We start from the raw sequence: 27,758 nt of genomic DNA, 5'->3' as shown, positions 1-27,758 counted from the left end.
AGAGCTCACCCATGCACCTCAGGACATCAGATGAAAAATGCAATGCCAGGCCAGAAGCAGGTTGCTACAACTCTCTGGAAGCTGCCATCCCAGACTGTCACAGATCTGTGGGTAACCACGCTCAGGTTGGCAAGTCAACTGTTGTTGCTGTAATGATGGATGTTTGCCAGGCAGTTATTGCTGGGTTGCACCCACATGTGGTGAAGGTGGGCAATGTCCTCTGTGAAAGTGAAATGAATTATATTAAAGAAATAGAATGAATTAAAGAATGCTGTATGTACCTTTAAGTAGAAATGAGAAATGCTGCAAGCCAGGGGGGCAGGAAAGCAGACATTAACTGCTTAACTTGCCACTTCAGGGCAATTGGTGAAGCATTAGTCTTAGATCGATAAGAGTTAACAAGGAAGCAGGATATGCATATTGTGCTCCATGCATATTTTACAATTTTGCTCTCTCTGTCCCTTTGTTTAGTACTCACCCTTTTATCTGTATAAATAAGACTGTTTGAATCTTGCATGGAGGCTCACATTATCTGAATGTATTAGCAGAGCGCTGTGCTAATAAAACAGAGTGGTCTGACAAACTATGAGTCCTGAGTCTAACTTTGACACCTCTAAATAACTGCTGGCTTTGAACAAAGAGAGTTCCCAAACTGTGCTGCGGCTATCAGTGGCACACACATGCCTGTTATCTGGGCCCCTCAAGGTGCATGAGTCTATCAGCAGAAAAATTAATTACTCCTTGTTATACAGACCTTAGAGGACTATCAAGGGACATTCATGGACGTATACTTTGAATGCGTCGTCAAAGTGCATGATGTCCAGGTATTCCAGAGATCTGGCCTGTCTCAGGGCTGGTCTACACTACCACTTAAGTCAATGTATCTTATGTCACTCAGGGGTATGAAAACGACGGGCCCCTGAGCAACGTAAGTTACATCAACTTAAAGCAATGTCTCCACCGTGATATGTCAGCAGGAGATGCTCTCCCACTGACCATACTTCCTCCTCTCGCGACGGACACTACAGACAGTCACTTTCCCCAAGGGTGCTGTATTTGCTCCTCCTTCACCTGGAGAACTCCCTTGCGAAACTCCCTGTTAGCAGCCCCTGTTTGCATATGTCCATAAGTTCTTATGTTCTTATGTAGAACCAACAAACTCAGGATGATCTAGGAGATGCATTAGCACAACCTATGAGTTATTTAATGACTGGCAGCAAAATACAAGCTCATCCACTGGTGTGGCACAACAGTGGTAGGTAATCTGCTGTCAGCTCTGCGCTTGTCTCACATTGTGTAAAACAAAGCCTTCAGCTTGTTTGCATGCTTGAAAATGGCCCCGAATAAAATGATGCATGATTTCACATCTTTCATTTCTTCTGTAGCAGTAACTGCTAACAATGCAATGTTAATCAGTTCAGCAGGACAGGTAATACATAGCAGCTTTCTTCAGTGTTCACATTACTGAAATTACACACCCTATACCAGAGGTGGGCAAACTATGGCCCGCGGGCCACATCCGCAGCCTCAGTTTGCTCCGCCGCTGGCGCAATGCTCTGGGCAGCAGGGCTGTGAGCTCCTGGGGCAGCACAGCTGCAGAGTCCAGCCTGACCTGGTGCTCTGTGCTGCGCGGTGGCGAGCTGCCTGTCCTGGTGCTCTGGGCGGCGCAGCTGTAGCGCCGCCTGCAGCTACTGGTGCTCTAGGCAGTGCAGTAAGGGGGCAGGGGGGGTTGGATAGAGGGCAGAGGAGTTCGGGGTGGTGGTCGGGGGTGTGTCTGTGTGGATAGGGGTCGCGGCGGTCAGAGGGCGGGGACCACAGGTGTTGAATGGGGGCAGGGATCCCAGGGGGGCAGTCAGGAAGGAGAGTAGGAATTGGATGGGGTGGCAGGGGACAGTCAGGGGCAGGGGTTCTGGGGGCAGTCAGGGGATAGGGAGAAGGGGTGGTTGAATGGGGCAGGAGTTCCAGGGGGAATGAGAGGAGGGGTTGGATGGGGGGGCAGTCAGAGGCAGGGGTTCTGGGGGTGGTCAGGGGACAGGGAGTGGGGGGGCGGGCGAATGGGGCAAGGATCCTGGCGGGGGGGCATCAGGGAATGGGGGGTTGGATGGGGCAGGAGTACGGGGGGGCTGTCAAGGAGCGAGAAGCAGGGATGGATAGCGAGCGGGGGCCAGGCCACACCTGGCTGTTTGGGGAGGTACAGCCTCCCCTTACTGGCATTCCATACAATTTCCAAAACCCAATGCGAAACCCTCAGGCCAAAAAGTTTGCCCGCTCCTGCCCTATACTGTTTTCCCTCTGCTTATTTTGAGCTCATGTCTCTCCAATACATCTCTCCATTTACCAAGATCCTCTCCTCACTGCATAGACTATCATTTTAAAACAACATGCACCAAAGTGCCTCCTTCTGTATGTTTATTGTGAGGGTCTCTAGGACCAGGATAAACAAAGGCTCTATGCTGATCCCTTATGCACTCCAACCTTTAATGATAGTTCATGTGTTTCAGCACCACAAGTTCTGATTGGTAGTGTTGCACCTACATATATGGCTTTAATAAGCTGCACAAGTTCTGCACAATCTTCCTCCTCATGCACCACCGGATGACTTCCCTTGGAACTCAGTCAGAGGCTTTTTCCAGATCCATGAACTTCATGTGAATACTTTTCCTCTGCCAGAAACAATTCCAAGCCCATTTGAAAAAGGAAGAGAGTTGGCATCAGGTTGGCAGCAAAAATTTACATAAATTGACACTATGAGTCCTCAAATGAATCAAGAAAATGAGGGGGATTCTAGAAACGATGCACAGTGCCCCCGCCCAAGTGTGGTGGAAAGTTGGCCAGGGCTATGGTACAGCTTTGGACGTGTGCAGTTAAAGAAGCTCCCCAGAAAACTAAGATCAGACAGGCAAGCTGGAATGTCGGCACACTAACTGGCTGTAGCATGGACCCAGCAGAGACACTGAAGAGGAAGATACAGATAGCATACATCCAGGAAACAAAACAGAAAAGGGAAAAGGCCAAAGTGATTGTTGAAGAATACAAAATACTGCAGGGGCTCCAACTCAAGACATGGAGTAGGCATAGAACCTTGAGAGTAAAATAAAGGAAAGAGGCTGACAGTAAATAGAATCAGGTTAAGGATGGTCAAGCTGGCTTTTGAATATGGCCTGCTAAACATAGTTAGTGCATATGCATCCCAATCTGGCTGTGGGGAGGATGAGAAGACAAGTTTCTGAGAAATGTTAGGCACTGCTCTTCAGCAAATTCCAGGAAATAGTTATCAGGGCCCACTTAAATGGACATGTTGGATGAGACAGGTATGGATATGAAGTACTATTAATACAACTCTCAGCAATTGCTGAATCCTCCTTTGTAATCAAGGTTAAAAAATTTCCTCTCAGTCAGTAAGTTCCTTCTCCTCACCCCAATATGCTCTGGATCTTGGCAGCACCATTTTTGCTGGATGGATTCTGAAATGAAGTTTGTTTTCCAACAATGCTCTGTACCCTATATATCCCAGGGTTTTCTAGCCTATTAAATCAACAGTATTAAACATCAGCCTTTCCCTGCTCCTGATGAGAGCTTCATAGAGGCTCCTGTTTTCTCTCATAGCCAGTTGAATTTTCTGACTATCCAGATATTTTACAACACATTGCACTCCATTTCCATTGAATCCATTTCACTCTGTGCCACATCAACTCACAGCAGCTAAAGAAGCACAACACCTTACGGCCTTTTTCCATACTACAAATCTTTCAAACTCTTGGGAGAAATTTTCAATGCGAGTTAGATTCCTAACTGCCATTCGTTCTTTGAAAAATCTCCTCTTGTAGGTCCTTCAAAACTTATTTTTACCACAGTTGCTACTTGCTGGGGTCAAGGTTTTCAAAAGTGACTGCCTAAAGTTCGGCTCCTAAGTCCATACTTAGGTACTGTCATTGTCACAGGCTAGTTGCACCTCTGTCGCCTTTTGGGTCTCTCTGAATGCACCCTTCCCTCAGGCGTTAGGCTTCTTCTCCTTACCTGTGTCTCAGGGGAATCTTATGATTCTTCTACTCTATGTCCACACTTCGAGCTGGAGGTGCAATTCCCAGCATGAGGAGACATACCCGGGCTAGCTCTGATTGAGCTAGCATGCTACAAATATAGCATAACCTTTGTTCAACCAGTTAATAAATAATACTTAGCTCTTATATAGCACTTTTAATCTGCATTTTAATGGCAGCTGGTCTGTCAGGGAGATTGCTCTTTCTTGGGGTTGTGAGGAAGATGGCCCTTATAAATAAAACAATACAAATCAATACATACATCTTCAACAACAGCTAAGAGAACAGAGCGAAACTCCTGCTAAATACACCTTCTGCAAAAATATTATTTGTTTAGAAGTGCCTATGTGGTTTTAATGCCTTACAAGGACTTTTGGTTAAGATCTGGTGAAGAAGCACTGTCATATCTGACATGTCCTCTATTGAGAACTATATCATATCCTTGCAGGGGGTGGATTTGATCGCCCAGGAAATGCTTCTATTTCAAATGACTATAATCCTATTTCTTTTCACTATTTCAAGTGTTGTAAACCTCCATCTTTAGCTCCCTAACAATGACATGTGTTTGTTCTTTACAATGTATTGAGTAACATTGTCATTCTGTAACAGGGTTAGAAGAAATTCTAATTCTTATACTGCTCTATGTCACAGTTGTATTGGTTACACTCCCTTTTCTCTTTAGCTCACAACAGATTCTATGGGCATGAGTCTCTAGTCGCTTACAAGGAATTTATGCCGGTGTAAATCCATTGCTTTCAATGGAACTACGCCTGTTTTACACTAGTGTAAGTGAGAGGAGAACCAGGCCCCTTCTTTGGGATACTGAGGAGGGAGGGAACTCTAGAAAAGGAATTGATTTTTCAGACAAGATTTTTAAATGCATTTTCATTCTATTCATTGGTATAGGAAACATCACTTTGTAGCCTATAAAAAAGAAATTGAGAGAGGATCTTCCAAAGAGCCCCTAAAAGTAAGTCAGCTCATCATGCTTAGTCTTGCTGCTCTGATAACTGGAGAGGCTCAGAGGTTTGTTCTCATGAGGAAGGCTTTTGAACACCCGCAAGTGCAAGAACTCCTCATTGCCAACATGGACCTGAAAGGTAAGAAGAAAGGGACAGTAAGTTCCACAGAATAAAAGCCTTCCAGGGACAGGACATTTTAGCGTGTGTGTGTTTTGGGTTGGGGGAAGGGAAGAGGGGGCTGAGGAGGGGCTGTCTTCTTGCTGGGGCATAGATTAGGAGTCATGAACTCATTCCCTGGCTCTTTCACACATTCATTGGGTGGCCTTGGGACAAGTCACTCAGGCACAGAAAGGCTGTTTCCCATCTGTAAAACAAGGATAATCAGACTTGTTTACCTGGCAGGAGTGGTGTTAATTTATTAATGCAGTGAGGTGCTCTAATCTAATCTGGGACCATAAACACTAAAACGCCTTCATCATCATAACATGGTTGTTGTATGGGGGTCACTACAGGGAAGAGTGGCTCGTTTGGCTCCACAATAAACAAATATACAGTTGGTTTTCCATCTCCCTCTCCAGGGACACAACCAGCAAGTCACCACCTGGGAACACTTTGTTCCCAGTTCCTTTTGCCCCAATCCAGGGTCCCCCTTTCCAGGCCTCTTCGCCTGAGAGTGACCAGTCCTCCCACAGCCTTTCGCTCAGGTCTTCACCCCGAGGGCTCCCTCTCTTCCAGCATTCCACTCCTCCAGGCCAACCTGCCTGTCAGACCTACCCCTCCCCACTCAGGGGAATCCACCCTCCTGCAAAAACCCTCAACTTCTGGGCTCAACTTTCCCTGACTGGGCCAGATCTTCCCCTTTTCCTAGGGGACACTACCTGAGGCTTCTGCTTGACAGGAGTCCCTAGCTTTGGTCTCCTCTCACCAGCAGCCTTCCTCCAAGCTCCTCACCAGCAGCTCATAGTTACTGCTCTCCTTCTAAACTCAGCTCTCTGCCAAGCAACTTCTGCCAGCTCTTCCTTGCTGCTTCCTGTTTCTCTCTCTCTCTGTATGTGTGTGTCTCTCTCTCCCTCCCTGCCATGGTCTCAGACAGTTCTCACCTGCCAATCTTGAACAGCCTCCCCCCCACGGTGATTGCAGTAGGTGTAGACAGACCTCAGCTCACTTTCATAGAATCATAGAATCATAGAAGATTAGGGTTGGAAGAGACCTCAGGAGGTCATCTACCTCAAAGCAGGACCAATCTCCAACTAAATCATCCCAGCCAGGGCTTTGTCAAACCTGACCTTAAAAACCTCTAAGGAAGGAGATTCCACCACCTCCCTAGGTAACCCATTCCAGTGCTTCACCACCCTCCTCGTGAAAAAGTTTTTCCTAATATCCAACCTAAATCTCCCCAACTGCAACTTGAGACCATTACTCCTTGTTCTGTCAAATTACTCCTTGTTCTGTCAATTATTCCTTGTTCTGTCAAGGAGCTAGCTAGATCAAAGCCAACACAAGCGACAACAGCAGTGAGGTCTCAGCAGGACAGGCTAGTTCTGCCCATGCAGGCTGGTCCCGTCTGGCCTTAAAGTCTCTGAGTTGGGCTGGATTGAGACTGGTGACCTATATGTGAAAACCCTGGTTCAAGAGACTGGCAAACAAAGAACTGAAAATGATCTAATGACCCACTGTCTGAGGAGGGGGGAGGGGTTGTTCTGACCTCATCCAAAAACTGACATGAGATTGTGACCCAGACAGAACCAGGTCCTGAGAGAGAACCTGAATTACTTTGAAGCCTACGAGGGTCCTATGTGGGAAACATGTATTGAGTGGTAAGCATGTGTGTGAACTTTTTATTGTTTTATGATACGTTATCTCTGTAATGGTTTTGTTCTGAATAAAAAATACTCTGCTGGATGGTCACTGACTAACTCTGTTACTGCTTTGGAGAGACCAGGATGACAGGTGCTGAATTAAACTCAGACCAGATCTACACTTAAAATTTAGGTCAATCTACTTAGGACGGTGAAAGATTTCGTGCCCTGTGTGACGCAGTTAGGTCGACCTGACCCCCAGTGTAGATGCAGCCAGAAAGGATTCTTCCATCCACCCAGCTACCGCCTCTCGGAGAGGTGGATTGTCTACATAGACGGAAAACCCCTTCCATCTGTGTAGGACGTATTTACAAGACAGTGCTACAGTAGTGTAGCTGCCGCACCACAGTTGGGCAATTGTCATGCTGTAGTGTAAACATGCCCTCAGATGTGCCCAGGTGATCCCAGTGGAGGGCAGGAGGAGCTGCCTAAATCCCTGATCTGCAGGGAGAGGAATGTGGGTTCCACCATGAGAAAGGTGACAGCTAGAGCCTGAGACCTTAGCAGGGTGCCCTGAGCCAGCCACAAAGGAGTCATAGGTGTAGTTACCTCAGGAACTGTGCCCTGGTGGCCATGTGCATGAGATCTGTGACAATGAAGAGGAATTGCCAACGGCAGTTAAAGCAAGTATTGTAGGAGGAAAACACACAGAGAAAAAGTGTCTCCTAGAAGTGGTTAGAGGCAAAAAAGGCATCCTTTAAAAACTGGAAGTTAAATCCTACTGAGGAAAATGGAAAGAAGCATAAACTCTCACAAGTCAAGTGTAAAAGTAAAATTAGGCAGGCCAAAAAAGAATTTGAAGAGCAACTAGCCAAAGACCCAAAAATTAACAGCAAATTTTTTAAAAGTACATCAGAAGCAGAAAAGTGGGGCTACTGGACTATCAAAGTGGTAAAGGAGCACTCAAGGAAGACAATGTCATTGCAGAGAAACTAAATTAATTATTTGATTCAGTCCTCACTGCAAAGGATGTGAGGGAGATTCCCACACCTGAGCCATTCTTTTTAGGTGGTAAATCTGAGGAACTGTCCCAGATTGTGGTATCAATAGAGGAGATTTTGAAATAAATTGATAACAAATCTGGATGACTGGGCAACAAAATGGCAGATGAAATTCAATGTTGAAAACTGCAAAGTAATGTACATTTGAAAACATAACTCCAACTACATTTATAAAATGATGGGGTCTAAATAAGCTGTTACCATCCAAGGAAGTGATCTTGGAGTCTTTGTGGATAGTTCTCTGAAAACATCTCCTCAATGTGCAGCAGCATTAAAAAACCTAACAGAATGTTAGGAACCATTAGAAAAGGGCTAGATAATAAGACAGAAAATATCATAATGACACTATATAAATTCATGGTACATCCACACCTCCAGTACTGTGTGCCGTTCTGGTCGCCCATCTCAAAAAAGATATATTAGAATTGGAGAAGGTACAGAGAGGGGCAACAAAAATGATTAGGGGTATGGAACAATTTCTGTATGAGGAAAGATTAAAAAGACTGTGACTTTTCATCTTCGGAAAGAGAGGACTATAAAATCTTGGTGTGAAGACAGTGAATAGAGAAGTGTTATTTACCCCTTCAAATAACACAAGAACCAGGGAGTCACCCAATGAAATTAATAGTCAGCAAGTTTAAAACAAAGAAAAGGAAGTATTTCTTCACACAACATGCAGTCAACCTGTGGAACTTGTTGCCAGGGGATGTTGTGGAGGCCAGAACTATTACAGGGTTCAAAAAAAGAACTAGATAAGTTCATGGAGGATAGGTCCATCAATGGCTATTAGCCAAGATGGTCAGAGATGCAACCCCATGCTCTGCGTATGTCTAGCCTTTCTTTTCTAGTAGCTAGGTGTAAACAACATGGGATGGATCACTTGACGATTACCTGTTCTATTCATTTTCTCTGAAGAACCTGGCATTGGCCACTGTCAGAAGACAGGATACTGGGCTAGATGGACTATTGGTCCTGACCGAGTATGGCCGTTCTTATCTTCTTAGGCTCTTAGTATGGGGTTGGTGGGTAATTCACTCTCAGTTTGTTTTTGCTGACAGTGAAGATTGTGCTACTTTTCTTGTAATTTTTTTTTAATCCTTGAGGTTGCCAGTTACTTCATATCAAAACTACGAAAGAGGAAGAAGGCAAAGTGAACACCAGAAAAGAAGAACCCTCTTCATATGTTAAGTGAATGTTTTCAAGGCATAAAATGCTCTTACAACAAATCACATGGCCAGGTTTTCGATCAGCCCAGGAAAGTTTATTGACCTGTTAATCAGGCATTTTGTTATGATGTACCATAGATCTCAGCTGCAACTAAAGGAACAAACTATAAAGGAGCCTAAAGTATTTTTTCATTGCGGAAATAGAAGCGGCAGCATTTGCATGTGGGAATAGAGTCACAGAGCTTAAGGCCAGAAAAGAAAACCACGTTGTCTCATCTGCCCTCCTGTATATGGCAGGTAGTGTTGCATGTTTTCAGTTTTTACTGATTTTCACTGATAAATTACCATTTTTTTCATTGAAGGAGTTCAGTTTTTAATGATTTACACCCGTTTATCAATCCACTCAGTATTTTTTCGAGTACTTATTTTTGTTAAACACTAACGCTTTATGTGATTGTTGTGTCCTGCAGCTCTGGGATTGAAGCAGTTCCACTGTGTCAAACACAGAACACACACGCGGTGGAGGTTGGAAAAACCAAACAATGTTAATATTGTGCAATGATTGGCTCTCAAGGAGCTGCTTTCTGCCTATTTATTTGCTTCCGTTTAAAGTGGCGCTGATTTGAAACAATCAATCCTCCACAGATAAAGCTGAAGAATTCTCCTTGAAACTAGATTGGCAGACAGTACTGAAAATGCAAAGTTTCAAGTATCTGGGTTCCAGAATTTGGGGATGTGAAGGAGAATAGTAGAGCTAGGATAATAAATGCCTGGTTCTAATGGAAAGAGATAAGTGGTGCAGAATATGACAGGAAGAAATCAATAAGATTAATAGGGAAAGTCTACAAAACGGTGGTCCTTCCAGTGTTAATGTATGGCACTCAGTGTTGGGCAACAAAGAAGAAACATGAGTAAATGATCCACAGAAATCCGAATGCTGAGATGGACAAGTGGCATAAGCAAGAAAGACTACATGGAGAATGTGTGTGTTACAAACATGCTCAAAGTAACATCCATAAACAAAAAAATGAGGGGGTGGAAGGTCAGATGGTTTGGTCATGTACAGCACAGTCCTGACAAGTATATGGGTAAAATAGTCCAACAGACCAAAATTGATGGGGGAAAAAGACGGAGGCTGACCCAACAAGAAGTGGTGAGATGTCGTCATAAAGGAAGGCCTGTTAGCATGTAGAGTAATAGAGGATATGGCACTTTGGAGGGAGAGGACTTGTAGAGTGGGCCCCCTTTGATGGGATTAACAGAAGGAAGAAAAAGAAGAGCCCTCACTCATAGACTTAAGGTCAGAAGGGACCATTATGGTCATCTAGTCTGACCTCCTGCATAACGCAGGCCACAGAATCTCACCCACCCACTCCTGTAACAAAACCCCAAACCTATGTCTGAGTTATTGAAGTCCTCAAATCATGGATTAAAGACCTCAAGGTGCAGAGAATCCTCCAGCAAGTGACCCGTGACCCATGATGCAGAGGAAGGCGAAAAACCTCCAGGGCCTCTGCCAATCTTCCCTGGAGGAAAATTCCTTCCCAACCCCAAATATGGCGAACAGTTAAACCCTGAGCATGTGGGCAAGACTCACCAGCCAGCACTCAGGAAAGAATTCTCTGTAGCAACTCAGATCCCACCCCATCTAACATCCCATCACAGACCATTGGGCCTATTTACCTGCTAATAATCAAAGATAAATTAATTGCCAGAATTAGGCTATCCCATCATACCATCCCCTCCATAAATTTATCAAGCTTAGTCTTGAAGCCAGATATGTCTTTTGCTCCCACTACTACGCTTGGAAGGCTGTTCCAGAACTTCACTCCTCTAATGGTTAGAAACCTTCGTCTAATTTCAAGTCTAAACTTCCTAATATCCAGTTTATATCCATTTGTTCTTGTGTCCACATTGGTACTAAGCTTAAATAATTCCTCTCCCTCCCTGATATTTATCCCTCTGATATATTTATAAAGAGCAATCATCTCTCCCCTCAGCTTTCTTTTGGTTAAGTTGAACAAGCCAAGTTCTTTCAGTCTCCTTTCATAAGACAGGTTTTCCATTCCTCGGATCATCCTAGTAGCCCTTCTCTGTAGCTGTTCCAGTTTGAATTCTCCTTCTTAAACATGGGAGACCAGAACTGCACACAGTATTCCAGATGAGGTTTCACCAGTGCCTTGTATAACGGTACTAACACCTCCTTATCTTTACTGGAAATACCTCGCCTAATGCATCCTAAAACCATATTAGCTTTTTTAACAGCCATATCACATTGGCAGCTCATAGTCATCCTGTGATCAACCAATACTCCAAGATCCTTCTCCTCCTCTGTTACTTCCAACTGATGCGTCCCCAATTTATAACCAAAATTCTTGTTATTAATCCCCAAATGCATGACCTTGCACTTCTTCGTTTGTTGGTGTAATGAGATTTCAGAATAAGTCGGAACTAATTTGTGGCTCAAATTCTGAAGTCAGGAATGTTCTGTATTCTAAGAGGAACCCAAGGAAGCTGGATCATCTGCGCTGCAGATCTTTTTCAGAAAATAGTAACAGAATGCAGGCCATATATCACATTGTGTATGTGTGTATTATACTCTGTACTGTCTATATTCCTAAAGCGGTGAAATTATGTTCATGTGAGCTTGGCCTCCATGCACTGTAAAACAAAGTATTCAATGCTAAGGAAATATTGTTGCATGCACAAGACAAATTCTAGTACATGACTGACTCACTTGTCACGTGACTGTTTTCAACTAATGTTTGAAATTGGTGAGTAATGCTCACTAATCATATCTCACATGTAAATATCAGCGCACTGGCTGCAGCTGAGATCAGAAAAAATTATGACTGCTGAGCCATTCAGGAAGAAGAGATTAATTGGCATGCGGTGTTTGTTTTGCTGTTCTTTGAGTGGCCTATCATATTTCTTTTTCTGTATACTTATCCTGATCTCCGTTGTAGTTTAGGTTAATATGTATTGAAAAGTTGATATGAAAGCGCCCCCTTGTGCTGATGTAATATAAACAATATGACATATAAATGAATCAGAGAAATTCTGGAAACAGACATAGAAAGCAACATATGCTGGCATCCATACGTACCAACCACCGTGTTAGTTAATATCCGCTCCTGCAAAAGCCATTTCTTACCTCATATCAAGATTATGGAAAATAAGTAATTATGACTCAAATGAACTTGGAGGAATTGTGACACAAAAGGTATCTTGAGACATATCCACTGTGACTTCCTCAGGACTTCTCTATTCTGGGAAATACTCCTCCCTTATTCTCAAGTAAAACTGGTTAATATCAGTGTTAAAGGGGAATTTATGGGGAATTCACAATACTCTGGATGCAGAGAAAGAAATGATTCCAGGATCAAGGTTTCTACAAGGTAGCATACTCCTTACCTGCCCTTGCACAAACAATGCTTTGTACAAATCTGGGGGTGTTGATGTCAAGAAAAATTACTATAAAAATGATATATGAAATATGGTGTTAGCTACTATGGATTTAACCAAGAGATAGCGGTAAACATCCTTGGATACGGAGTAACAGGAGAAGTCTGCTTCCATTACTGATTTTGTACATTTTGAGTTTAAGGTGCTACCCTTCTAATTAATGCAAGAGCCATATTCCATAGGCTGGTTAATCAGGCATTACATGGATTCCAGGACTTTGCTATCAGCTACGAAGATTACATCACTATATTTAGTGACTCCAAGAAGGAGCACAAAGCACAGGTGGGGAAGGTATTGAGAAGCCTCAGGGAGACAGGCCTCACACTCAAGATGTCAAAGTGTAGGCTGGGGCAGCAAAGATCCCTTACCTGGGTCATTGGGTGGGCAGCAGGCTCAGCTCCAGGCACCAGCTTACCAAGCAGGTGCTTGGAGTGGCCACTTCGAAGAGGGGCGGCACGTCCAGCTGTTCAGCGACAATTCGGCAGATGGTCCCTCACTCCTGCTCCGAGCGAAAGACCTCCCGCCGAATTGCCGCCGCAGATCGCGATCGCGATTGCGGCTTTTTGTTTGTTTGTTTGTCTGCTTGGAGCGGCCAAAACCCTGGAGCCGGCCCTGGTGGGCAGAGGCACACATACCTAGCAGCTGTGCTACCTAGCAAAAAATGACAGGCAAATTGAGTAAGTCGCAAGTTGCAAGGCTCAAACTCCACATTCTGGAACAGTCCGTGAAAGTGTCATCAGATCCTGAGGAGGTCCTGCATCTGCTATTCTATTCCAATCTTACATTCAAGGCTGAGATGGCCTGGTCCACCCCACCTGGAATGTAATTGCTCATGTGGGCCTTACTGACCACTAGATCTATGTACCCCCAGCACACTTGTGAGGCCTCGTGCATGCTCCTATTTCAAGCCCAATCTTTCCCACACATGGCCTTGTTCTTGTTGACAAGGAGTGTAAAACCAGCTTCAGATTCTGGTTGAGGGGTGTGTGGTCAGCAGAACTGAGTCTCGGGCGGGATTTGCTGGCATCCTGGGTCCATCTGTGGAGTGGGGAGGGACAGGCGTAGATGGTGCTGGTGGAGGGAGACTGTCAGCGGAATGCTATGCTGTTGATTGTTCTTACCAGCCATGGGAAGGGCATGGGGCGGGGTACTGACCTGTGGTAGATAGTTAAAGGCAAGCTTGCAGGGTGATGGTGGATGATGATGAAGTGGAGATAGATGTCGACTGTGAAGACGAAAATGATGGCAGCGCAGTTCAGGTGTGTGTGTGCGTGGGGTGGGGCGGTGTCCTAGGAGAGGGTGCTACTGGGTGACATGCTGCTTTTCAGTGATGCAGACCCTAACCAGAAACCTCGTGTGCACAACCTGAGGACTTGCACCTGAGTGCTACATGAATTCCAGACAGCAGAAATAATCTTCAACCTTCTGGGATAGTGATGGAGAGGGAGAGTGGAGGCGACTGTGACCTGACCTGCTCCATGTTGGCCTTTTTGGTTATAGCTGTGGCAGCTGCTTAGTGGACCATGCTTCTCTTTGGCGGCATGGGTTCATTTCTTCACCATCCTGCAATTCTGAGACCGGTTTAATATCAGTGGTATCCAAGGGAAAGAGTCAAGACCACATTATCTAAAAATCCAACCAACTCTGTGTCTAGTGCCCAGATCCTCCAAAGTATCAAGGTCTCGAACTCCCACTAGCTTCCTAAATACTTTTGAGGATCTGGGCCTGGGGCCCTAACACAGCAGTGACACCCCTCCCCAGCGATGACAACGGGCCACGGCTCAAATCAACACTTTATTTCACTCTCTTCCATCAGTGTCTCTCTCAAACCCCACCCACCTGCAGCTCGCCTAATGGGGGAGAAGAAGCCTAGCACAGTATGTTGCGTCATTCTTTAGCTACACACCAAGATGTGGATTCCAGATCTAGGGCTCCAGGTCTTGAAATAAACATCTGCTTAGGATATAAGACAGCATGTTTGAATGTGTAGGTGGTGCTGATGTCCCTGGAAGCATCAGGGAAATCGTAAATTCCTCAGTGCAGTTTATATACACTGGTGTATTGACTTCACTCTGAGCATCAAGTTGCACATTCACATAAGCTGCAAGTGTGTTTGCTTGGGGATACAGAAGAATGTATTTACTGCACTGATTGAGAGAATTTTTCCATCCCACAAAGGTTGGGAAATTTAACTATGGCAACAATTCCCACAACCATTGTATTTGGGCGTTTTGACCTTGTATGTTAAGAGACACTGTCAACTTCTAATTTTTGTTTGCAGCCTTCTTGTAGCCATGTTGTTCCCAGGATGTGAGAGAGACAAAATAGGTGCAGTAATATCTTTTACTGGAGCAGCTTATGTTGGTGGAAGTTACAAGTTTTTGAGCTAACGGGTCAAGGAAAGGAAATAGGAGTGTCTGAGGGCTAGTCTACACTAGAAGCACTACAGCAGTGCAGCGGGTCTGGTGAAACGCTCTGTGTCAACAGGGGAGAGCTCTCCCGCTGTCCACTCCGGCACTGAAGTTGGTGTAACTTACGTCACTCAGAGGGGGTGGCTTATTCACACCCCTGAGCGATATAATTTATACTGACAAACAGTAATGTTGACAAGCCCTGAGGTAAATACAAATTGGGAAAGACTGTTAAGCATAAGGGTGAAACAAGTGTCCCTGTTAAATCCATGGTTTTTAGCATCTAGTAGCATTATAAATTTAAGTTCCCAGGCTTTTCATTTGTAGGTGTTGTGCAGATTTCCTTTGACAAGGGGCATTGAAAGATCAGATATGGAGTGATGGCTTTGTGAAAAGTGTTCACCTACAGGTGATATGGTGGTTTTGTCTATTATCATTTTTCTGTGTGAGTTCATTCAAAAGAATAGTGATTGTCTGTTTTCACCCACATAGCTGTTATTGGCACAGTTGATGCACTGGATGAGGTACACCACATGCTGTGATAGGCATGTGTAGGACCCATTAGTCTTAAAAGGTGTGTTGTGGGTGATATTGATCATCGTAACAGTGGAGCTGTGTCTGCAGGTTTTGCATCTGTTGTTCTGGCAGGGTCTGGTGCCACTGTGAGTTGGTGTCTCCTAGTCTGTAGGGAGCTTGCTTCTGATGATGAGTTTGGTGAGGTTTGGGGGGGTTGTTTCAAGGCCAGAAGAGGGGTTCAGGAAAGATTTTTCAGGATGTGGTCTCCATCAATTATGGGCTGTAATTGTTTGATGTTATCCCATGTATGGTTTCCAGTGTGGGATGATTGATGACAACTAGGGGTGTGTGGTTTGTTTTGTTTTTGGGGTTGAAGCTGTTTCTCACTGGGTATTTGGGTGGCCCTGTCCATGATGTGATCTACATCTCTGGTGGCATGTCCTTGTTTAGCGAAGATGGTGTTAAGAGTGTTTAGGTGTGTATCCTGGACTTTCTTTTCGGAGCATATTCTGTGGTATCTGAGTGCTGGTTGTAGATCAGATTTTTCGGTATGTCTGGGTGGTTGCTGGATCTGTGGAGGTAAGCGTGGTGATCCGAAGATTTCTCATGTATTACTGTTGGTAGGGTTCCATGGTTGAAGCTAATTGCATTGTCCAGGCAGTTGATGTTGGTGTGGGAGTGTTCTAGAGAGAATTTCCTGGATGAGTGGGAGCTGTTGAATTTGTGGTGGAAATCTATGAGGGAGTTTAAGTCGTCCGGCCAGAGGATGAACATATCGCTGGTGTATCTCGGGTATAACATTGGTTTTGTGGTACATTTTTCGAGAACTTCTTCCTCAAGTTGGCACATGAAGAGGCTGGCATATTGGGGAGCCATCCCAGTATCCACAGCTATCCCCCTGGGTTGGACAGTGTTTGTTGTTAAACATGAAGCTGCTGTGTGTGAGGATAAAATGGGTGAGTTTGGCTATATGTGTTGAGTGCATTTCTTAGAGCTTTACATTATTTTGTAAGTATTTGAGACAGGCAGTGATGCCATCATGGTGAGGGATGTTGGTGTATAGGGTTGTGACATCCATGGTGGCAAGGTTGTTAATGTTGCAGAGTTTCTGGAGGAACTTGGAAGTGTTTGGAGGAAGCTTGCAGTGGTGAGAGGATTGAGGATGGTTTCTATGAGTCCTGACTTTGCTTGAGTGAAAGTGCCATGGCCAGATACGATAGGTCTGCCTGGCTTCCCCTGTCTGGGTATCTTGGGAAGCACGAAGTTCCATGGGGAGAGTTTGAGGGAGGATGAGATTATAGAGCTTTTCTTGGAATTGTTTGGGGAAAGATTTGATAATGTCTTTAAATTCCTGTGTGAATTATGGTGTGAGGTTGTTTTATAGTTCTTTATAGTAGGTGGTGTCAGAGACTCATCTGTTCGTCTTTTTGACACAGTTGCCACAATTAGGGACTACAATAGTACCGCCCTTAGTCTACTGGTTTGATCACTATCTGGTGGTTGGATTTCAGAGATTATCCCATGGGTGGTACGGAGACTGCGCTGGATGTAATGGATATCTGAGGATTTCACAGTTGATTTTTTTCCCTTGAAGCAGCCAATGTAATGATCCATTGTGTGGTTTTCTCCGCTGTTTGTTGTCCAGTCGGATGATTTTTTTCTTGTGACTGTCGGTGGGGATGTGATAGTTGTGGGTGGTGGTGTCTTTGTTGTGAAAGATTTACCTGAGGCGGAGTTGGCAGAAGAATTCTTCTAGTTCTCTAGGTTAGTATCATTAGTAGAAAGCAGCAAACCAGGAGAAATGGGACAGTCAGGATCACGGACTAAGCATATTCTAATGAAAGGATGTTTTGGGGACATACAGTGCTGAACCTTTGAATAGTTACAAAATAAGAACTAAATCACACATGCTATCATTCAAAGCTGTAGACACAGTCCTCATTTCATACCAGATGTGTGAGTAAAGACAGGCCTTTGTGTCCATGGTAGTGTGTTCCTGATGATCAGTAGAACTTTTATCCCACATTCACAAGGCCAAATTCAACCCTGCCATAAGAATGTGCCACTCCCATTGGTTGTTCTATGAGTTACACCTGTTTATGCCTGGTCTGAATTTAGGCCATGGTCTTTATACCCAACCCCCCCGCCCCCCCCGCCCAAAATCCTTCCCACTTAACCCCTTCATCTTCTGCTTTTTGCATATAACTGTGAAGATCTGAGTGAAGTCAATGAGGCTTAGGAAAATCTGATGGTTAAAGAGTAAAGAGTTAATTCTTTGTGCTCTAAGAAGGCCATAACTGTTTTCAAAGACAGTCAGGAAGGACAAAGAAAGTTGGAAAAAAGCAGATGTTTTCATCAGCCTATGTCAGTACTTAATTTCTGCCAGGGCTTGCCAGAGCTGAGCCCTGGCACCTCTAGGCTTGCCATGTCAGTTATGAAAGTAAAAAAAATTGCTTGTGCCCTAGCACCTAATTCCTTGAACTCCAGTACCTCTTTAATTATGAATTAAGCACTGTCCTCTGTATAAGAAGTCAGTTGATGAAAGCCAGGGAAGAGGAAAGAGGCACATAGTGGGAAGAAACCCTCCCATTGGATTTTCTAAGGTGTGAGGGTCTATCTGAGTTTACAGAAAGGGCTGAAAATTTGTTTGGAATATTTGCCTGGATAAACGACCAACCCAAAGCACCCCACCACCAGAGCAGAAATCAAGGCAGATGATTGGAGGCTGGGATGAGGTAACCCATCCCTCTGACATAGGCTGGGTGAAGTTTTTTCAGACAAATATTTTGTTCACCAAAAATGCAGTTTCAAATCTACCCAAACTATTTGTGAGTGTGTCAATTTTGACTATTTACAAAATGGCCAAAGGAGGAGATGGTGGTGTCCTACCTTATAACGTTTAGTGCAGTGGTTGGGGTAGTCATGAGCGATGTGGAAGATCTGGGTTCAATACATCCTTATCTGATGTGCAGAAGGGAGTTGATTTTGGGTCTCCTGCTTCTCAGGAGAGTGCTCTAACCAGTGGGGTATGAGGTATTCTAAGGTAGGTTTCTCTCAGTCTATCTTGTTGAAGTTGTTCCACTGTGGAGAAATAATCACTGGGCCAGAAACAAAGATTAAACTGTAGGCTATAGTGTCAGGGCACTGAGGTGGGAAACCCAAGTTCAAATGATTACCCTTGCAAGTTGTCTCCTGCTGTGGAAAAATAGTCCAGTTTTTTACAGTGTCTCTTTTATGGAACCACCCACTTGTAACTCTTGCTCTCTTCACTGACCTTCTCTGGACCTACGCCATTTTAAAGAGTGTGCCACCCCCACCTCCTCCAGTACAAACACGCACGTATGGTGTGTGTGAGGTCACACCAGCAGGGGCAGAGCGGCATGCTCTTCAAAATGTCATCCTCTGTCCTGTGCAGCGTGTTACCAGACAAAACTACATCCAGTTTTACATCTGTACAGGACAGGGGACAAAACCTTGAAAAAACAGAATTGTCTGACTTAAAACCAAACAAATGGTCTGCCTAGCACCACAGTTACCTGTTAGGTGAAATCTGAACTACTCAAATGTTGTATTATGTTGTGCTCTAGTGGCTGGACTTTGCCAGAGGATATAATCCTGAAATCTGCTCAGAATTAATGATGATTTGCCTTGAATTCATGTGGTGGAGGCCTGTACTTTCAGAGCAGAGAGGCCCAGTTTTCTGTTCCCCAGGTCTGTGCACATGTGTCCAAGGACTGCAGTGGTACAGCTTAGCAATACAGCCGCAGCAGCTTCAGGCACAGCTGTAACCAACCAATACGCTGGTTTTCAGTAACAAAGAGCCAAAGATATTCGATTGTGAGCAGACAGGCGTCTTTGTTTGGGGGCTCAATGTAAATCTATGTTTCAGGGGCCAGCCCTTCCCAGAATGTGAATAGCAAAAATACACGTTTAATCCTCAAGTCTTGGGCCTACATCTTCAAAAATAGGTACCTAATGTAAGGGTCCCAGAAAAGATTTTCAAAAGCACACACCTGATTTAGAACCACAAGCCCAGACACCTACACAGGGTGGAATTGTGGGAAGGCACTGGAGGACTATCAGCTTGTGAGTGATTAGCCTGCATCCCCACTGCAACGTGAGGAGGTTACCAGCTGGAGAGAGCATGGCAACCGGGCTCTGGCCCAGCTAGTCCAGGGTTCAAAGTACCACTAAACGAGGGTGAGGGGATTTTGCATATGGACAGCAGAGGAGTTGGGGCAACAGTTGAGTAAGATTCTGGGTTAACTCTGCAGTGAAGATGTACCCCTAGACAAAACTAAGGATCACAGTGGCTCATTGTATCAGAGGGGTAGCCGTGATAGTCTGAATCTGTAAAAAGCAACAGAGGGTCCTGTGGCACCTTTGAGACTAACAGAAGTATTGGGAGCATAAGCTTTCGTGGGTAAGAACCTCACTTCTTCAGATGCAAGTAATGGAAATCTTACATCTTACAGTGGCTCATTGTTTCTTGAGGATACCCTGAATGCTACTGAGAGGGCTTTTGCATTGAAAAGTAAGAACACACCTAGTCATCGGCAATGAAAATCCCCCAGAGCAACAAAGGCAGGCTCCAGGTGGCAGGACCAATCCCCAACAATTCACTGGGAAAAAATCATAGAGTGGCTCAGCTTACTGCAGCACAAAGAACCCTTGGATGTTCCCCTAGGAGTCTTAGCAAAACACATGGGAGAATGCTGTGCCAGTGAGGTCACAGTAATTTGGTTGGAGCTTTGCAGTGTGACTGCACACACCCAGGGTAGGCTTATGTGGATGCTAGCCACCTGAGTTAATGTAATGAAAATGCACCGTAGATGTTTTCTGTTTTTCCTATAGGACAGACTCTTAGGAGTGGCTGTGACATATGACCTTGGTGCATAAAGCATGTTACACGTGTAATCTGTACTTTGGCTAAAATCATGTTCCTGTTCTGAAGTTCAGGTTGTATGTACTCTGGCACAGGGGTTGCTGTAATGCGGGTCTGACAGTTCATGGTATGTTTCTACTTTGACTGATTTGGCTCAGAAACATATTTAAGAAACTACTCATAAGCAAACCAGCTCCCATCATTTCTTCTAAATCTAAACACTGGGCTATGGGGTTTTAGATAGTGTTTTGGAAGCACATGCCATTGGGCCATCATCTTGCAAAAGCACAGGCCCCTATGCATATCAGTTTACATCGAGTGAGAGCTTAGACACTTTGTTCATCTCAAAATATTTCTGATACTTCCGTGACAACGTTTTTTTAATTCCCAAAAGCTCATCAATCATTTTTGCAGTAAATCAGCATATCATAAACAGTTAATTTCACCCCACCCAAATGATCAAAGAGCTGCAACTTGTTTTGTGCACTTTGGGTACAGAGAATTCCTGAAGGAAAGTCATGTGAACATATAATTAAAAAAAAAAAAAAGCTGAAGGTGCAGTTTTGCACTTCCTCACTTGAGTTGGGTCTTTCAAAACCCTTAGCTTACATCTGTGACGTTCCCCTCTGGTGTTGTCTGGACCAGTGATCTGCTAGGTCACTCCAATCCTTGACTCTGGGAGCCAGCCTTACCCTGCTCTGCTGTGAGAACCCCCACTCCTGGGACTCTAGCATGTAAGCTGCTCCTTGGATTGTGCAACCCAATGACACTAGTCAATATCTCTGGTCCCAGACACAACCCTAGGAACCTCCGTCTTGCAGTATCCAGTTATGCGCACTGGACGCTGCATGCTTATATGAGTTAATCAATTTAACAAAGAAATTGATATGTATCAGGCTTGTTATCCCAAGGGGAGTCCCTGACACACTTCAAACCAAACACACTGTTTCAGGTAGAATAAACAAACAGATTTATTAGCTACAAAGAATAATTTTAAGTGATTATAAATCAAAACATAACAAGTTAGATTTGGTCAAATGAAATAAAAGCAAAATGCATTCTAAGCTGATATTAACACTTTCAGTGCCCTTACAAACTTAGATGCTTCTCACCACAGGCTGGCTGGTTGCTGTTCAGCCAGGCTCTCCCCTTTGATCAGTGCTTCAGTTGCTTGGTGTGGTGTCTATAGACGTAGGTGGAAAAGAGAGGAAGAGCATGGCAAATGTCTCTCCCTTTTATCATGTCCTTTCTTCCCTCTTGGCTTTGCCCCCCCCCCCTTCAGAGTCAGGGAGCATTTACCTCATTGCAGTTCTAAACTGACCAAAGGAAGGGGGGGTGACTCACTCAGAGTCTAACAGATCCTTTTGTTGTTGCCTAGGTTAGCATCCTTTGTTCCTCTGAGGCTGGGCTTGGTTTGTCCCATACATGCCCTGATGAGGTGTGAACTGCCTCTTTGTTCTTGGAGAGTTTTTGCCTGGGCTTGCTTTAAGCCATGAGGATACATTTGCAGCCTCATAACTATATACATGAAATTATAACCTATATCATCACAGTAACAATTACTATAACATCATTATAACAACCATGCTCAGTGCATCATGAGCCTTCTGAAGACACCCAACATGACAAACTTTGCATTGGATACCACACAATCATTTTATAAAGATGAACGTGGGGGTGTAGGGTGTTAACCCGAGATACAGAGCATCACAACATCCATAACTAAAGGTATGCTTGCATTTGAATTTAAAATGTGTCCGAAATCCAGTGGTGAACCAAGGTCCACAGCCTCAGAGAAGGAGAGTTATTGCTTTGTGGTAGGCACTGCTGACCTTTTTATTTGTGTGCAATGAGCCCATGACATCCTCCATTCTCTGTTCCCAATAGCAGCAGGCTGGGTCCTAATCAGTCAAGGACTAGGTAAGGGCCCCTCCATTTAGGAGCTGGGAATAGAATCATAGAATCATAGAATATGAGGGCTGGAAGAGACCTGAGGAGGTCATCTAGTCCAATCCCCTGCTCAAAGCAGGACCAACACCAACTAAATCATCCCAGCCAGGGCTTTGTCAAGCCGGGCCTTAAAAACCTTTAAGGATGGAGATTCCACCACCTCCCTAGATAACCCATTCCAATGCTTCACCACCCTCCTAGTAAAATAGTGTTTCCTAATATCCAACTTAGACCTCTCCCAGTGCAACTTGAGACCATTGCTTCTTGTTCTGTCATCTGCCACCAAACCCAAGGTAAAGGAACTGGAAGCACAAACTAAAGCAGCTATGTTGCAGGGATTGTACTTGGTGGCTAAGTCATTACAGGCAGATTATTGCTTAAAATACCCCTTCCTTTTAAAACAGGGGTCAGCAACATTTCAGAAGTGGTGTGCAGAGTCTTCATTTATACATTCAAATTTAAGGCTTTGCATGCCAGTAATACATTTTAACATTTTGTAGAAGGTCTCTCTATAAGTCTATATATTATATAACCAAACTACTGTTATATGTAAAGTAAACAAGGTTTTCAAAATATTTCAGAAGCTTTATTTAAAATGAAATTAAAATACAGATCGTATCAGTTTAGTGTGATCCTTGCCCTTGCTTTTCCGTGCTTAGTTTTCCAATGTCTGGCAGGTATTTGGGTACTTTAATCTGCACACAGGCTTCTGAGTGATCAGTTGTTAACCGGCTGGCAGGAGGTCAGTGGCTGGAACCCCAGATCGGCAGCTGGGGTGAGTGGAGCTGGCGGCTGGTAGGCCTGAGCAGGGCCGGAGGCCTGGACCATGTCTGTCAGGGGGCCCGCACTGGAACTCCAACCGGAAGCAAGGTGAGTGGGGCTGTGGCAGGGACCCCGGCTAACTAGGGGCCAGCAGCCAGAACCCCAGAGCAGCGACTGAGCGACTCAGCCCGCCCCCGCTCTGGGGTTTCGGCCGCTGGCTCCTGCCAGCTGAGGTCTCAGCCTGCAGCAGCCTGAGGTTCCTTCATCCAGGACGGCAGCGGGTGCTGAGTGGGACTGGCGGCGGGACCCCGGCATGCAGGAGCTGGTGACGGAAACCCCAGAGCGGCGGTCGGCTGAGCCGCTCAGCCCGCCGCCGCGTGCCATCAAAAATTGGCTCTCGTGCCACCTTTGGCATGCATGCCGTAGGTTGCCGACCCCTGTTTTAAAAATTCACTTGCTGATTGCAGGAAAAACAGAAGAATTACCTCCACACTTTCCTGTGTTTTGTTCTATAGGCTGGCCTGGTTTCAATGGCTTCTACCCTTAAGGGAAAGGGTGAATTATCCCATTGTTTATTTATGAAATTCATGAGGTGGTGTACCTCAGTTTCCCTTCTTGTACAGCAGACCAGGTTTATAAAGGCCAAGGTTTAAGTTTATTCACAGGTAATAGCTGAGAGGCAGCATTACCATGGGACCTTAGAACATTAAATTTGTTTGTAATTATCATTTTTAGCATGCTTAAAATCCCCCCCCCCCAAAATCATACATGTTACACATTGGTACGGGGTTACTTACTAGCATTAAATTTATACTTATTAAAGTGACAGTTTGATTACTCAGAGCCACCCTAAGGCTCAGTGTTTCTGACATTGCTTCTTTTGTACATTCCACCCCTGCCTTTGCTGCAGAGGTAGGCTGTCTTTTAACTGTTTGTTCTTTTCCTGCAGTTCTTAGCTGCTATTTGTTACCAAAAAAAAAAAAAAAAAAAAGATCCAGACTCTCTCTTCATTCTCCTGGTTGTGGCAGCCCCAGCCATGGCCAGATTCCCTGATCCTTATTTAAAAAGATATTAAACTTGATCAAAACATGGAAATACCCAAAGGGTTAAATTCTAAATACTAAAGCCAAATCACACTAGCTGCCATGTCTGGAAAAAAGGGTCTGTCAGTGTTGCAACTTTGAATGAGAGATTCAAATGGAGTTTTAGTGGCATTGTTTTTTTTATGTAAAAAACAAAACAAAGCCAATTTTTCTTAAACCTCCCAACAGGATTTTACAAACCATGAGTGTTGGTTTAGGTCCTTAAAACCTTACATAATTACCCAACATATTTACACACACAAAGTTCTCTTTCACCTAATATCCCTTGCACTGCTTTAATTATTTTACACAACTGTACCCAGATTACATTCCCATCTTGTACAATCGGAGGCAGTCAAGTTTTAAGGAAACCCCTTATATTACTTAGTGATTTTGATTAAATAGTCCAATAGTCAAATAATTTAGATTAGATTGTTTCTCTAAATGCATTATTTACAGACCATTTATGTGGAAAAAGGGTCAATTTCCCCACAGAATAGCTGTAAAGACTCCTGGGGACAAAACATAGTGGTGGTAGTAGCCACCTGACCCCTTGTATAATTTGTTTAAGTACCAGGATTCCACCCAACATGACTGTACCCAGTTGCACAAATAATTACATTTACATAACTGGGTTTTATTATCAAACCAAGAATTTCCTACTTATAACACCAAAACTGTTACTCTTTAACATTTCCACAACTCCCAACTGTTTACTTCCCTCTAAACTCTGTAGTACTAATTTGAGCAAAAACTACTTTTAACTCTTCACTCACTTTCTTTAAATCACTTACTTCAGCATTCAATTCTTTAAGGTGGTGCATTTTGCCTGTAATGACTTAGCCACCAAGTACAATCCTTGCAACACAGCTGCTTTAGTCTGTGCTTCCAGTTCCTTTACCTTGGGTTTGTTCAAAAAGGCAGTAAAACATTTGTCTCCAGGGTCGCCAAAAATTTCAATGGAATATAGCAGACCTCTGTCATGCTTTATCCAAAAAAAACCCCATTTCACATAAGTATCTGAAGTACCCTCCATTAAAATGTTAGAAAAACAAAAATGTGAAAGGAGAGTAGGGTGGAAAGCAAGCAGTTAACCCTGTGAAGTTATTTTAAAGTACAGACTAACAGCAGCAAATTAAGCAAACTAAGGAGGAGGAGGAGGAGAAGAAGAAGAAAAGGATATTGTTAGCTCTGAGCAAAGAGTAGGGCTCCCTAGGTTAAAAAAGTTGGGAACCCTTACCCCTAGGGTTTTTTATCCTGGCTCAGAGAAGAATGGGGGTTGTTTCCTGCTCTTGAAAACCCTGAATTTGTTCCCCCAGTGTCTGTTGCTTTTGTTTGCATGTCAGGTGTATTACAGGATTGCCCTTGCCTGCTGTAGTTAACAGTTTCTGGGCAACTCCATGTGTTAACCTGCTCGCTCTCAGTTTTTCACTTTTAACCTTTTTTTTCTTCATTTAGCAGGCCCAAATATACCTGTAGTGCACACACCTGGTCCCACCTGGTCTTACCCCGTACAATTTATGGTTATGTTCCGTTTTGGAGGGCCGTGAGTCTGTGGTCTTGGTACCACCTCTTTTGTATCCCATGGGAGGGGTAAAGAGTGAGGTTGTGTACTGGTCAATGCCAGGCTTTTCCTTGGCTTCTATATTTCTTCTACCTCACCCCCACCCCCACCCCCACCCCTCTTGTCCCTCCTAACTGCCTGCTTGACCTTGGCGTGAGAGAGGAGCCAGGCAGCCTTCCAGTGTATGCTCATATATTACACTCTCACCATACCCTGTAACACTTTTAACTCTATTCCTTATCTCTTTTCTCATTATACTAACAAACCCATCCAGCTGGGCAGAAGCAACACACGGTGTCTTTGTTCTTTATTCACACATATAAGTAAGGATATAAGAGTATCAAAAATCAAACCCAAAATACTATCTCAGGTTAACAAACAGGCCTATATACTAACAGCACCTATTAACTTTGTGGTGCTTGCTGTACATTTATGATTATTACACTGTGTTTGTCACTGAGCCTATGGGTTGTGAGTGTACAAGACCACTAGTTTCATTGCCTGCAGGCATTATATGCCATGCGTTGTGAACTAATAAAGATGAATAGTTTCCAAAATAAAGAGTTTTATTCAATAATGAAAACAAAAAATTTGAAGAACATAATAGTAAATACTTTTTAACTTCAAAAAATTTGGGAATCATTAATAAATAAAAAAGGGAAAGGAACATGGATGTCCATTGTACCTACACGTACATCAACCATCAGTGTAGGTGAAGTTGTGGTTGTCCATGCTATCCCCTGGTGTGGAGAGGCAGGGATAGGTGTGCATGCCCTGAGACCATGAAGAATGTAGGGAGGTGCTATGCTGCAGTTCTCCACTGACTGCAATGGCAGTCGAGCCAGGATTCTTGAACCTGGAGGTCCATAAGAGGCTGCAGCTTATGCTCAAATAAATTTGTTAGTCTCTAAGGTGCCACAAGTACTCCTGTTCTTTTTGCGGATACAGACTAACACGGCTGCTACTCTGAAATCTGACACATTCCTAAGAAGCGCTAGGCACAGAACACTCCTGCAAACACATTCCAGAAGGGCAGTATCAGAACACCAAGAATGGTACAAGCACGCTCCCCGAAGATAACAGGGACATGCTGACCCCGCTTACTGATAAGGTCAGGATGATGGATAGAGATGTTTTAATCGAATCAACATGTACAAGGTGATGGGTGGTAGCTAACTACCTCAGAGGGGCAATACATAATTTGTTTGTATCGAGGTATAAAGTGGTATCTCAGAGGGAGTGCCATTGTCTAGCTGACGGGACAGTGGAAAGTCCCGCCACTGACTGAGCTGGTCCATTGTCACGGACATACATGTGTTAGTGTACTTGTAACCATTAAGCCAAGCCATTCTCACTGTGCTTTGTCGGCAATAAACCTGACCAAGTTCCTTCACTGAAAACCAAGTCTGTGGATTTATTAGGAAGTTCAGTCGGATCCTGCGGTACAGGCTGACTGGCCAGAGCCAATGCAGCGAGCAAGAGAGAACACACATGCAGCCAACATCTTACCACAACCACTAAAATTAGAGGCTTTTCTTGTAACCACACAGTGGTTGCTCTGACTCCTCAGAGAAAATTGCCTTTACCAATTCCAGTTAGACAAATTGCATCCTGAAGGCATTTGGTCTCCACTCCACATAGAAGGCCTGACCCTGAACAGAATTGGCAGCATTTAGTATCTTGAAGAACTGGCCCCTAGTCTTTTATGGACCAAGCAATTATTCATGTGTCTTTACATACAGAGCTAGAGTGTCTATAATGGAGACATAAATCCAGCCATAAACCAATGTTTTCAATGCAGCAAAAGCTGTTTTATCAGGCATGCTGGGGGAATGGGGGAGTGCCAGTAAGTGAAAAATGCTGGTTAACTTAGAGGGTGGGAGTTTGGGTGCAGGAGGGAGCTCGGGGCAGCGGGTTGGGGAATGGGAGGGGATGCTGGGTGCCGGATCCGGGGGGCACTCACCTCGGGCGGCTCCCCACAAACGGCGACCTGTCCGAGCTGCTCCTAGGTGGAAGTGCACTTAGTGGAAGCTGCTCCTAGGTGGAACACTAATGACAGGCCACCAACACCACCTAGCACCCGCACACTAAATCC

General features: G+C 44.3%; 1 long non-coding RNA gene across 1 annotated transcript; it reads right to left on the bottom strand.

The window, feature by feature from the left end:
• Positions 1–4,182: 4,182 nt before the first annotated feature.
• On the bottom strand, positions 4,183–27,758 carry LOC135976514 (uncharacterized). The gene is made up of 2 exons (XR_010593697.1): positions 27,627–27,758; positions 4,183–5,133 (listed from the first exon to the last, which is right to left on the bottom strand). It is a non-coding gene; the product is annotated as an uncharacterized LOC135976514 (long non-coding RNA).

Source organism: Chrysemys picta, chromosome 1 (genome assembly GCF_011386835.1).
Source record: "Chrysemys picta bellii isolate R12L10 chromosome 1, ASM1138683v2, whole genome shotgun sequence".
In the NCBI taxonomy this organism is placed as follows: domain Eukaryota; kingdom Metazoa; phylum Chordata; order Testudines; family Emydidae; genus Chrysemys; species Chrysemys picta.
The sequence above is the reverse complement of the archived record's forward strand: the minus strand, read 5'-3'. Positions and strand labels throughout refer to the sequence as shown.